This window comes from Lepidochelys olivacea (assembly GCF_965140295.1).
Source record: "Lepidochelys olivacea isolate rLepOli2 genome assembly, chromosome: 7".
In the NCBI taxonomy this organism is placed as follows: domain Eukaryota; kingdom Metazoa; phylum Chordata; order Testudines; family Cheloniidae; genus Lepidochelys; species Lepidochelys olivacea.
In genome coordinates, this window is record NC_140417.1 from 76,219,508 (window position 1) to 76,231,734 (window position 12,227).

Sequence of the window (12,227 nt, forward strand, 5' to 3'; positions counted from 1 at the left end):
TGACCCAGCCACTCCCAGTCGCTATTCAAACCCAAGTTAATGGTATCTAGTTTGCATATTAATTCAAGCTCAGCAGTTTCTCGTTGGAGTCTGTTTTTGAAGCTTTTCTGTTGCAAAATTGCCACCCTTAAATCTTTTACTGAGTGGCCAGAGAGGTTGAAGTGTTCTCCTACCGGTTTTTGAATGTTATGATTCCTGATGTCAGATTTGTGTCCATTTATTCTTTTGCGTAGAGATTGTCCGGTTTGGCCAATGTACATGGCAGAGGGGCATTGCTGGCACATGGCATATATCACATTGGTAGATGTGCAGGTGAACAAGCCCCTGATGGCATGGCTAATGTGATTAGATCCTATGATGGTGTCACTTGAATAAATATATGGACAGCGCTGGCATCAGGCTTTGTTGCAAGGATAGGTTCCTGGGTTAGTGTTTTTGATGTGTGGTTGCTGGAGAGTATTTGCTTCAGGTTGGGGGGCTGTCTATAGGCGAGGACTGGTCTGTCTCCCAAGATGTGTGAGAGTGAGGGGTCATTTTTCAGGATAGGTTGTAAATCTTTGATGATGCGTTGGAGAGGTTTTAGTTGGGGGCTGAAGGTGACAGCTAGTGGCGTTCTGTTATTTTCTTTGTTGGGCCTGTCCTGTAGTATATCTTCTTACTATACGTTCCATTCTATGAATCCGATGAAGTGGGCTGTAGCCCACGAAAACTTATGCTCTAATAAATTTGTTAGTCTCTTAGGTGTCACAAGTACTCCTGTTCTTTTTTCTGAGAGAGTGGTGGCCACAATAGATAGCTTGAGAGTGACCCATTCAGTTTCCCTTTGGTTATTATTGTGCAAATACAGTAGTGCCTGAAGATTTTATACTACAGTATAGGCTTGCTGTTACAATGGATTTAAATCAGTTTTATGGTTTCCTTTTTTATTTTGAGAAATGCTAGTTTTATTGATTTCTAATATATTATTAAAAATAGTTGTTGAAGCCATTTGCTTCATGCAGCAATGAAATTTGCTACATTAAGTAACCATTTTTTGGAGACTGGGTGCCGTACTGTGGGGATATGTTCTCGAGGATAGTGATAACTACTTTGCTCCCAACCCCCATGCCTTACATGCTCGATCACTGTAAGCAGCATTAACAATAGCAGCTGGTGAAAAGGTAGCACAGTGCTGCTTCTATAGAAAGGAAAACGGAGAGAAAGATTGATTGGGTGAATGTGATAGCTGTGGAATAATTCAGTGTTAATAACACACTTCCCATGTGTCTGAAAGGGCTTGTCATTAAAAATATACCAAAAAAAGCCCTTTCATGCAGAATTAATTTCACTATTCACAGACCAGCAGGCAGACAGACCTATTTGATGGCTTCACATATGCACCCACGCTGGAATATGTGCCCCTACAGAGATTTTTTTTTTAAATCAATCTGCACCTTGCTACTGTGAAGCATCGTAAGCAAGACCCAGAAATATGTTATAAATAGGGCCCTACCAAATTCACTGTCCATTTTGGTTAATTTCACGGTCATAGGATTTAAAAAATCATAAATGTCATGATTTCAGCTATTTAAATCTGAAATTTCATGGTGTTGTAATTGGAGGGGTCCTGACCAAAAAGGGGTTGTGGGGGGGAGGTTGCAAGGTTATTGTAGGGGGGCTTGCGGTACTGTTACTTCTGTGCTGCTGTTGCTGGCGGTGGTGCTGGGCACCTGGAGGGCAGCGGCTGCTGGCCGGGAGCCCAGCTCTGAAGGCAGAGCCGCCGCCAGCGGTGGCACAGAAGTAAGGATGCATGGTAGGGTATTGCCACCCTTTCTTCTGTGCTGCAGCCTGTAGAGCTGGGCCCTCAGCCAGCAGCCGCCACTCTCCAGCCACCCAGCTCTGAAGGCAGCAGAGTAGAAGAAAGGGTGGCATAGTATGGTATTGCCATCCTTACTTCTGCGCTGCTGCTGATGGGGAAGTGCTTTCAGAGCTGGGCACCCATCTGACAGCTGCAGCTCTCCAGCCACCCAGCTCTGAAGGCAGCTCAGAAGTAAGGATGGCAATACCGCAACCCCCCTAAAATAACCTTGCGACCCCCCCCCGCAACATATTTTTGGGTCAGGACCCCCAATTTGAGAAGCGCTGGTCTTCCCCATGAAATCTGTATAATATAGGGTAAGAGCACACAAAAAAACAAATTTCAGTCTGTGATGTTTTTCATGGCCATGAATTTGGTAGAGCTCTAGTTATAGATAAACATCTCAGGGATGGACTATGTTTAGAAGAAGTCAGATTGGTGTGATGCTGAGGTTACAGCATGGATAGTTTCTGCTTCATGAACCATATGCAATGCCTAGACAATATGTTATATTAAGAGTCTGCAAAGATGTATCAGTTCTTCTTCGACTGATTGTACACATCCATTCCAATGAGGTATGCATGCACCACGTGCACGGAAGTCGGAAACTTTTTCCGTTAGCAGCTCCCGTCGGGACGGCAGGGGAAACCCCTATAGTGGTGCTCTCATGGCAGTGTATATATTACCCTGCCGGCCTGACCCCCCCTCAGTTCCTTCTTACCGTCCGTGGTGGCGCTGGAATGTTCTCTTGCTCTCTCGCTTGCAACTGATCCCTTAGCCTTTTCGTACATAGTTATCAGTTAGTTATCAGTAGTTTAGAAATCTTTTGTTTCAGGTGTCTGGAAGCTACTTCCAGCACCAGCCTTGGGCTGCAGGGCATGCCACAAGCCCAGGGTTTTAAAGCTTGCTCCACGTGCCTCAAGTCTTTGCCCAACAGCGACCCCCACGACTCCTGCCTCCGGTGTCTGGGAAAGTCTCAGCAAGCTGAGTGCTGCAAGATCTGCAAGGCCTTTAAGCTGTGCACCAACAAAGAAAGAGACTTTTGCTTTAAGCAGTTGCTCATGGAGGCCACGTTACAGCCTCCAGGCTCTGACTGTCCGGCACTGGCCCCAGCGCCCTCGGTGCAAAGTGCCTCAGCATCCGTGCGTGACCCGGCACCACCCAGGCACCGAAAATCATCGATACTGAGACAGGATGACAAACTTTGGCACTGGTCGACTTCTCTGGCTCCAACTAAGCGGCACAAGCAAGGGGAAAGAGGGCGCTCACCCCGGAGAGCTGACAAGCTGCTCAAAGACGCTCCCGGCATGCAAAGATGTATTGCGGGCCCGAGCCACGAACTGGCACCATTGACTCCAGCGCCACAGGCCCCGTTGAGTCCAGTACCCAGCCAATTTAGTGCCGACAAAGAGCTGGAGGAGGTCCTCGAACACCCCTCCACACTCAACACTTTCAAGTCCGCAAAAGACCTCACTGAGTTGTCGGTACCGAGCCCCCTCCCGTGCAGGGAGAAGCCTCCGGCACCACCTAAAGCTCTGCAGCACCTCAAGAAATGCCAGCCCCGCAGGGCCTGAGGTGACCCAGGTCTGTGGGTACGCATAGGAGGGTCTAGATGAGGACAACTTACAGCACCTCACTTCCTCCTTTTCCCCAGACGAGGCTATCATGGGTACATCAGTCTCAGGACCGCCACCTATAGACCACAGGGCTCACCAGGAGCTGCTCTGCAGAATCTCCCTCAATATGGGCCTTCAAGCGGAGGAAACGGTTGAGCACGAGGATCCGATGGTGGACATTCTGACCTCCAAGGGTCCCTCCAGAATCACGATCCCCCTCATAAAGACTATACAGTCAAATTACAGCACTATTTGCCAGACCCCGGCCTCCATCACCCTGATGGCTGGGGGGGTAGAGAGGAAATACTTCACCCCCCCCCAAAGGCTACGAGTTCCTGTTCTGCCACCTGACTCCTTGTACCCTAGTCGTTTCAGCAGTCAACAAAAGGGAACGACACGGCCAACAAGCCTCGGCCCCCAAGACCAAGGAAGCTAAGCACTTGGACCTTTTTGGTAGAAAGGTCTACTTCTCCGAGGGCCTCCAGCTGCGCATAGCCAACCAACAGGTGATCCTCAATAGACAAAACTTTAATTCTTGAATGGCAGTGTCCAAGTTTAAGGATTGCCTGCCCCGGGATGCACACCCTGAGTTTGCGGCTTTAGTTGAGAAAGGGAAGACGGTAGCTAAGACTTCCTTGCAAGCCTCCCTCGACTCGGTGGATGCTGCGGCCAGAACCATCGCCTCGGGAGAAGTCATGCAACACTGAGCGTGGCTCCAGGTGTTTGGCCTTCCTCCAGAGGTCCAGAATACCCTCCAAGTCCTCCCTTTGGAAGGTTTGGGCCTCTTCTTGGCGCAAACAGACACCAGGTTGCATGGCCTCAAGGACTCCAGGGTGACACTGAAGTCACTAGGAATGCATATGCTGGCAACCCAGAAAAAACCCTTTAAGCCTCAGCTGCCGCAGCAGAGGCCGTACCAACCCCGACCTAGACAGGAGCTGTATCACAGGCGGGGCAGAAATAACAGGCGCAGACAAAACAATGCACCTAACCAGGGCCAGAATAAGCCTCAACCCGGTAACAAGCAAGGGTTTTGAAGGCACGCCTGAGAACAGCCTACCAACCCAGTTCCCGGATCCACTCCCAAGGTTTTCAAACCGATTATCCCACTTCTACTGTGCGTGGTCCCAAATAACATCGGACCAACGGGTCCTACGCATGGTACAGGTGGGATATACTCTCCAGTTTTCCTCCTCCCCTCCCTCCCAACCACCTTCCCCATCCCTCTTTAGGGACCCGTCTCACGAGCAACTCCTTATGCAGGAGGTTCGTTCGCTTCTTGAGATAGGTGCGGTGGAGGAGGTTCCACAGGAGCTATGGGGAAAGAAGTTTTACTCCTAATTTATTTTCTAATCTCCAAGGCAAAAGGGGGGTCTTCAACCCATTTTAGACCTTCATGGAGTCAACAAATTTTTGGTCAAGCTCTGGTTCCACATGGTTTCCCTGAGCACTATTACTCTGTCTTTGGATCCGAGGGATTGGTATGCTGCCCTCGACATGAAGGACGCATACTTTCATATTGCTATTCATCCGGCACACTGACACTTCCTCCAGTTCGTCATAAACCAGCATCACTACCAGTTCACAGTTCTCCCATTTGGCCTCTCCACAGCCCCCTGAGTGTTCACAAAATACACGTTGGTGGTGGCAGCCTTCCTGCGGAAAAGGCATGTTCGAGTTCACCCATACCTCGACGACTGGCTTCTCACAGGTCGTTCCATGGAAGAAGTTCAGTCCCACATGACGATGGCCATAGACACATTTCACAGGCTGGAACTTGTCTTCAGTGTGCCCAAATCGTCTCTCATACCCACCCAAAGATTAGAGTTTATAGGGGCAGTCCTGGACTCAATACACATAAGAGCGAGCCTTCCAGAGCCCAGATTCCAGGCTATAGAGCAGATAGTAAATTCAATGCTGCGGTATCCCACTACTACAGTCAGGTGTTGCCTACAGCTAATAGGACATATGGCAGCATGCACATACATGGTCAAGCACGCCTGACAGACTCAGACCCTTACAAGCATAGCTCACGCTGTCTTACCATCCATACAGAGACCTCCTGGACCTTGTGGTGACAATCTCGGCTCAGGTGCTAGAATCCCTGCGCTGGTGACTGGACCAACCGGTGGTTTGTGCAGGGGTCCACTTCACCAAGCCCCAAACTTCTCTGATGCTAGTAATGGACGCATCAGATCTGGGCTGGGGCGAACACTTAGGGGACCTGAGGACGCAAGGCTTGTGGTCGAGGGACGAGATACCTCTCCATATCAACCTGAAGGAGCTCAGGGTGGTTCGTCTGGCCTGCCAAACTTTTCACCCCATATTACAAGGTCACAGCATGACAGTCCTGACAGACAATACCACCACCATGTTCTATATAAACAAACAAGGCGGAGCCCACTCCTCAACTCTCTGCCATGAGGCTCTCCTTCTCTGGGATTTCTGTATGGCCTGCTCCATTCAGCTCAAAGCATCCTACCTCCTAGGAGTGCGGAACGAGCTTGCGGATCGCCTCAGCAGGTCTTACCACATGCACGAGTGGTCAATCAGGTTGGACATCATACAGTCAGTCTTCCAGAAGTGGGGTTATCTCCAACTAGACCTCTTCGCCACTAAGAGCAACAGTCAGTGCCCTCAGTTCTGCTCTTTCCAAAACCACGGTCCGGGTTCGGTCACCGATACGTTCTTAATACCATGGGGCAGGAGTCTGAAATATGCCTTCCCTCCTATCCCGCTTGTCCACCGGGTCCTCCTCAAAATTCAGAGAGACAGGGCGACGGTAATCATGATTGCCCCGTCTTGGCTTTGTCAGCATTGGTTTACAACACTTTTATAGAGTCGTCCGTGGATGCCCCAATTGCACTGCCCCTCCACCGAGACCTGATCACACAGGACCATGGGCACCTCCTTCACCTAAACCTGCAATCCCTGCACCTCATGGTGTGGAAACTCCATGGCTAAATTCCATGAAAAGACAGTGCTCTCAGTTGGTGAGGCAAATTCTCCTCGGCAGTAGGAAACCTTCCACTAGGGTGGCCTACCTGGCGAAATGGAAAAGGTTTTCCTGTTGGTATGAACCCAGTCACTTTCAACAGCTCCAGGTTACCATCCCAGTTATTCTAGAATACCTCCTACACCTTAAACATCAAGATCGAGCCCCTTCCTCCATCAGAGTACACCTGGCAGCCATTTCAGCTTTCCATCCAGGGGACTATTTAGAAAAACTGGACGTGCACAAGTCCATGGGGCCGGATGCGCTGCATCCGAGAGTGCTAAAGGAATTGGCGTATGTGATTGCAGAGCCATTGGCCATTATCTTTTAAAACTCATGGCGATCGGGGGAAGTCCCGGAAGATTGGAAAAAGGCTAATGTAGTGCCCCTCTTTAAAAAAGGGAAGAAGGATGATCCTGGGAACTACAGGCTGGTCAGCCTCACCTCAGTCCCCGGAAAAATCATGGAGCATGTCCTCAAGGAATCAAGGAATCAATTCTGAAGCACTTAGACGAGAGGAAAGTGATCAGGAACAGTCAGCATGGATTCACGAAGGGAAAGTCATGCCTGACTAATCTAATTGCCTTCTGTGATGAGATAACTGGTTCTGTGGATGAAGGGAAAGCAGTGGACTTGTTATTCCTTGACTTTAGCAAAGCTTTTGACACGGTCTCCCACAGTATTCTTGTCAGCAAGTTAAAGAAGTATGGGCTGGATGGATGCACTACAAGGTGGGTAGAAAGTTGGCTAGATTGTTGGGCTCAACGGGTAGTGATCAATGGCTCCATGTCTAGTTGGCAGCCAGTATCTAGCACAGTGTCCCAAGGGTCGGTCCTGGGGCCGGTTTTGTTCAATATCTTCATTAATGATCTGGAGGATGGTGTGGATTGCACCCTCAGCAAGTTTGCGGATGACACTAAACTGGGAGGAGTGGTAGATATGCTGGAGGGTAGGGATAGGATACAGAGGGACCTAGACAAATTGGAGGATTGGGCCAAAAGAAATCTGATGAGGTTCAAGAAGGACAAGTGCAGAGAAGAAGCTGGATATGAGTCAACAGTGTGCCCTTGTTGCCAAGAAGGCCAATGGCATTTTGGGATGTATAAGTAGGGGCATTGCCAGCAGATCGAGGGACGTGATCGTTCCCCTCTATTCGACATTGGTGAAGCCTCATCTGGAGTACTGTGTCCAGTTTTGGGCCCCACACTACAAGAAGGATGTGGAGAAATTGGAGAGAGTCCAGCGAAGGGCAACAAAAATGATTAGAGGACTGGAACACATGACTTATGAGGAGAGGCTGAGGAAACTGGGATTGTTTAGTCTACGGAAGAGAAGAATGAGGAGGGATTTGATAGCTGCTTTTAACTACCTGAAAGGTGGATCCAAAGAAGATGGATCTAGACTATTCTCAGTGATAGCAGGTGACAGGACAAGGAGTAATGGTCTCAAGTTGCAGTGGGGGAGGTTTAGGTTGGATATTAGGAAAAACTTTTTCACTCGGAGTGTGGTGAAACACTGGAATGCGTTACCTAGGGAGGTGGTGGAATCCCCTTCCTTAGAAGTTTTTAAGGTCAGGCTTGACAAAGCCCTGGCTGGGATGATTTAGTTGGGATTGGTCCTGCTCTGGGCAGGGGGTTGGACTAGATGGCCTCCAGAGGTCCCTTCCAACTCTGTTATTCTATGATTCTATGACTCTGGGCGCTCAGTGTTTTCTAATCCCACAGTGGGGCGATTTCTCAAAGGTCTGGAAAGGGTGTTCCCATATTCTTGCCCACCTGTCCCAAACTGGAACGTGAACTTGGTCCTCTCCAAACTCATGAGCCCACTATTTGAGCCCCTGGCCTCTTGCTCCCTCCTCTACCTTTCTTGGAAGGTGGCGTTCCTGGTGGCCATTACATCAGCAAGGAGGGTGTCCGAGGCTCACCTCCGAACCCCCTTACACAGTGTTTCATAAGGACAAGGTGCAGCTTAGATCGCACCCTAAATTTCTCCCCAAGGTGGTCTCCCAATTCCACATGGGTCAGGACATTTGCTTACCAGTGTTCTTTCCAAAACCCCACACGAGCCTGAGACACCACAGCCTGCACACCCTGGATGTCCGGAGAGCCCTGGCGTTCTACATAGAGTGAACAAAACCTTTCCACAAGTCGACCCAATTGTTTGTCGCCATAGCTAACAGAATGAAGGGTCTTCCTGTTTCTGTGTAACGCATATCGTCCTGGATCGCAGACTGCACTCGCACGTGCTATGAGCTGGCCAAGTTTCCAGCCCCAGCAATCACGGCCCATTGAACCAGAGCACAGGCATCTTCGACAGCCTTTCTGGCTCAGGTCCCTATCCACGAGATCTGCAAAGCTGCCACCTGGTCTTCAGTACACACGTTTATAACCCACTATGCTATTACCCAACAGGCCAGAGATGATGCGGCAGTTGGCAGACCTGTTCTCCAATCAATTGTTCCATGACTCCTACCCTCCTCCTATGGTAAGCTTGGAAGTCACCTAATTGGAATGGACGTGAACAATCACTCAAAAAAAGAAAAGACGGTTACCTACCTTTTCGTAACTGTTGTTCTTTGAGATGGGTTGTTCACATCCATTACAATACCCACCCTTCTTCCCCTCTGTCGGAGTCAATGGCAAGAAAGAACCGAGGGGGGGTCAGGCCGGCAGGGTAATGTATACACCACCATGAGGGCGCCACTCTGTGGGGCTCCCCTCCTATCCCGACAGGAGTTGCTAAGGGAAAAAGTTTCCAATGTCCGTGTACACTGCGTGTGCACACCTAATTGTAATGGACGTGAACAGCACATCTTGAAGAACAACAGTTACGAAAACGTAGGCAACTGTCTTTTTTTTCTGCTGAAAACCTGGTATGGAATGGCATCACTGTAAAACCAAAAGCCAGTCAAGAATGGACCAATCACTGGAAAGGAAGGAAATATATTTAGAACGAGATTTATTATAAACAAACACTATGAAAATCGGAAAATTCCAAATTTGGAAATTCAGAGATAATGGTCCATAAACTGCCTCCTCTCTGCCCCATAGTGTGGATTCTTCAGTGAAATATATTGCAACTTTTGCTAAGTAGTTTTCAAATATTTGTCAACTCTACTTTGTCCTCTCTGTAAGGTTATGCTTTTCTGACATGCCAGTGAATTTAATAAACAACTAGGCCCTTAACCCTTTTAGAGGGTTTTTATATGTATATTTGCAAGTAGCATATTGAATTTATAGCCTCTGCTGGAGACGGACTGCTCATATAAACTTTATAACAAGAATTTCTGTGGGACTTATGGAGTTGGCATCAGAATTCGCTTGGAGCCTCTCTCCTGTATCAGATCTTCCTTCTCCTTCCTCCATCAGAGCACAAAGAGTTATGAAAATATGTCTTCAGATGCAGCTTGATTTGGCTTGGCTCAGCTCTAGACTTTAAAAGCTCTGTCCAGCTGTTCATCTTCCTGGGCAGAGTTTAATTCCATTCCACTGAGGGCCATGGTATTCTTTGTTAGTCCACCTACCTAGGTTATGTTTATTGTCTTCTCTCTCTCTCTCTCTTAGGGTTTTATACAATTGCGGATCACTGTGGTATCTGAGTGCCTTCCACATACAATCAATACCATCAGTGAAGTCCCTAGTGGAGTTATGATTGAGACCTCAATATTGATGCAGAAATGATATTAATAAAATTATTATAACTTTGTTTTAATATTAGGTCATTACCAACTTGTTTGCTGAAGATTTACTAACTATTAAGATACAGCTACAAGTATGCTATAGTCATGATGCTTTAAAATACAATACCTGTGTATGTTTTTGTTAGTTATGTTATAAAATTTTGAGGCTGGTTAAAGAAATTGCAGAATGTTTTGCTTTCAATCACCCAAAGACTGCCAATGCCAAGAGGACAGCCCTCATTAGCCATAAAACTAGGTTTAATACCCCTAACAGTGTCTGACCTCCCTCTCGTGTAAGTTTGTTAATCCTTATCTTAAGAAAACAAACCATGAAAAACATTAATCTTCTAGGAAAAGACCTGATTGTGAAAAGGAATTTATGGTTGTGTTAGCGGACCAATAAATCTAGTCTAAAGTGGGCTTTTTCACCCTTCCAAGAAAATCTCAGTAAACCCACACAAAGAATTCTAGAAATATCCTTGTTGAAATAAATGTTATAATTACTCTGAAAACTTCATTCAGAATAGCCTCTAGGAAAAATACGTGTAGTTGATAATACTTTAAACCATTATTTTTTAAATGTTGAAAGGGCATATTTACAAGTATTTTAACTAAATGCAAAATGCCTAATGTAATTACTATATAAACTGTAAAATGCTTGATGTACCAATATGGAATTTAATGATCTTGATAAACTATTTATGTAAAAAGCCATTTAAATATAAATATTTATATTAATGGAGAATTAATTAATTTGTTGTAGTTCTTAAGCAACTCCTTCACCCAACTGAGGAAGACCAACCCAAGGAAGACATCCCCAAGACTTCAGCATGGATTGGTAAATGGAAGTTAATTAAACCACTGCCAAGGGATTAGAATTAAAACACTTACAATGCTGTTATTGGGATATGAAAATGCTGTTGTAACTTAAGATACTAACAGTTTATCCTATTAATCACCAAATGGTTAGACTACATGCTCCTGGAGAGGCTAAACATTGGTAAACAGAGAAATAGTGGGATTTAATTGGATTTAAGAGTCTTAATATTTGTAGCTGGCCTGTCTCAAGACAGCTCCTTACATGGCTTTTTTAAAGTAACTGATTTAAATATTTTCTTTGATTTAATGGAATTTAGTTAAGATTGCTTAACCCTTCTCCGTAATTATCACCTGTTAGGTTATCACTGATAAACTAAACAGGGCCCACCTGCCCTTAAACAAATTCTTTTGCCCAGTTATAAACAGTTTGTGTGTTTATGAGATACTAAAATGGGCTAACAGTAAATTTAGGAAACCATATAATTTGGTTTTAACTCACCAAATGAAGAATGCCAAAGGTGGTCCACTCTCCAAAATGTAATCTTTGTTAAAAGTTCTCCACAGGGAGACATACAGCAGAGGCTGTAACAGAAGTAACCAGTTTATCATCTGTGTACTGTCATTTGTGTTGTTTTGTTTAAAGTTTGCTTTTCTTTAATAATAAAATAGCCATGGTTCATAATTGTGGTTATTTTGCTTGGTTTGAATCATGGTGTCCTCTAAGGTATGTAAAAAGAACCCCAATGAATAAAATAGTGGAAGTCACTTCCTCTGAGATGGTCTCATAAATAACCTGTATCAATAATTACATCTTTTAATTTTGGTTTTCCCTGGTTTGGCAGTAAGAGAAACAAGCAGCAACAGCCGGTCTACCATTTCTTGTTTCTCTGGACTAAATATTTTTAGTAATTTTAAAAATAAAATTAGTTGGCATCCAACAATTTAAAGTTATCCCTACAAAGTCTGTGACATTCTCCCTTTTTTTTGTTGTGAAAACTATGCTTAGGGTTGGGAAATTATTTGTTTTGTTTCGTATCAGATTTTATTATTTTCACCACTTTTTTAGTAGGTGTTTAGGAATAAAAGGGTCTGTCAGTGTTGTGAGTATCATTCTTATGTTTGAAAGACTTTTTCAAAGAGGAAGGTTTTTCTAAAGATGGTCAGACTCTGGATTTTCCTGATCTCCTCTGGAAGTTCATTCCATAGTTGGATTCCCTCGACTGAGAATGCTTTATCGCCAGCTCTCACATGCGTTGTACTGGGCTTAAGGATGTGCATTGT

General features: G+C 45.9%; 1 protein-coding gene across 1 annotated transcript in view; it reads left to right on the forward strand.

The window, feature by feature from the left end:
- Positions 1-12,227, forward strand: part of PHYHIPL (phytanoyl-CoA 2-hydroxylase interacting protein like) — a 195,559-nt gene that overhangs the window by 14,366 nt on the left and 168,966 nt on the right. The window contains exon 2 of the mRNA XM_084633932.1: positions 10,891-10,965. The gene's annotated coding sequence lies outside the window, so the exon portion shown is untranslated. The remainder of the gene's footprint in view (positions 1-10,890; positions 10,966-12,227) is intronic.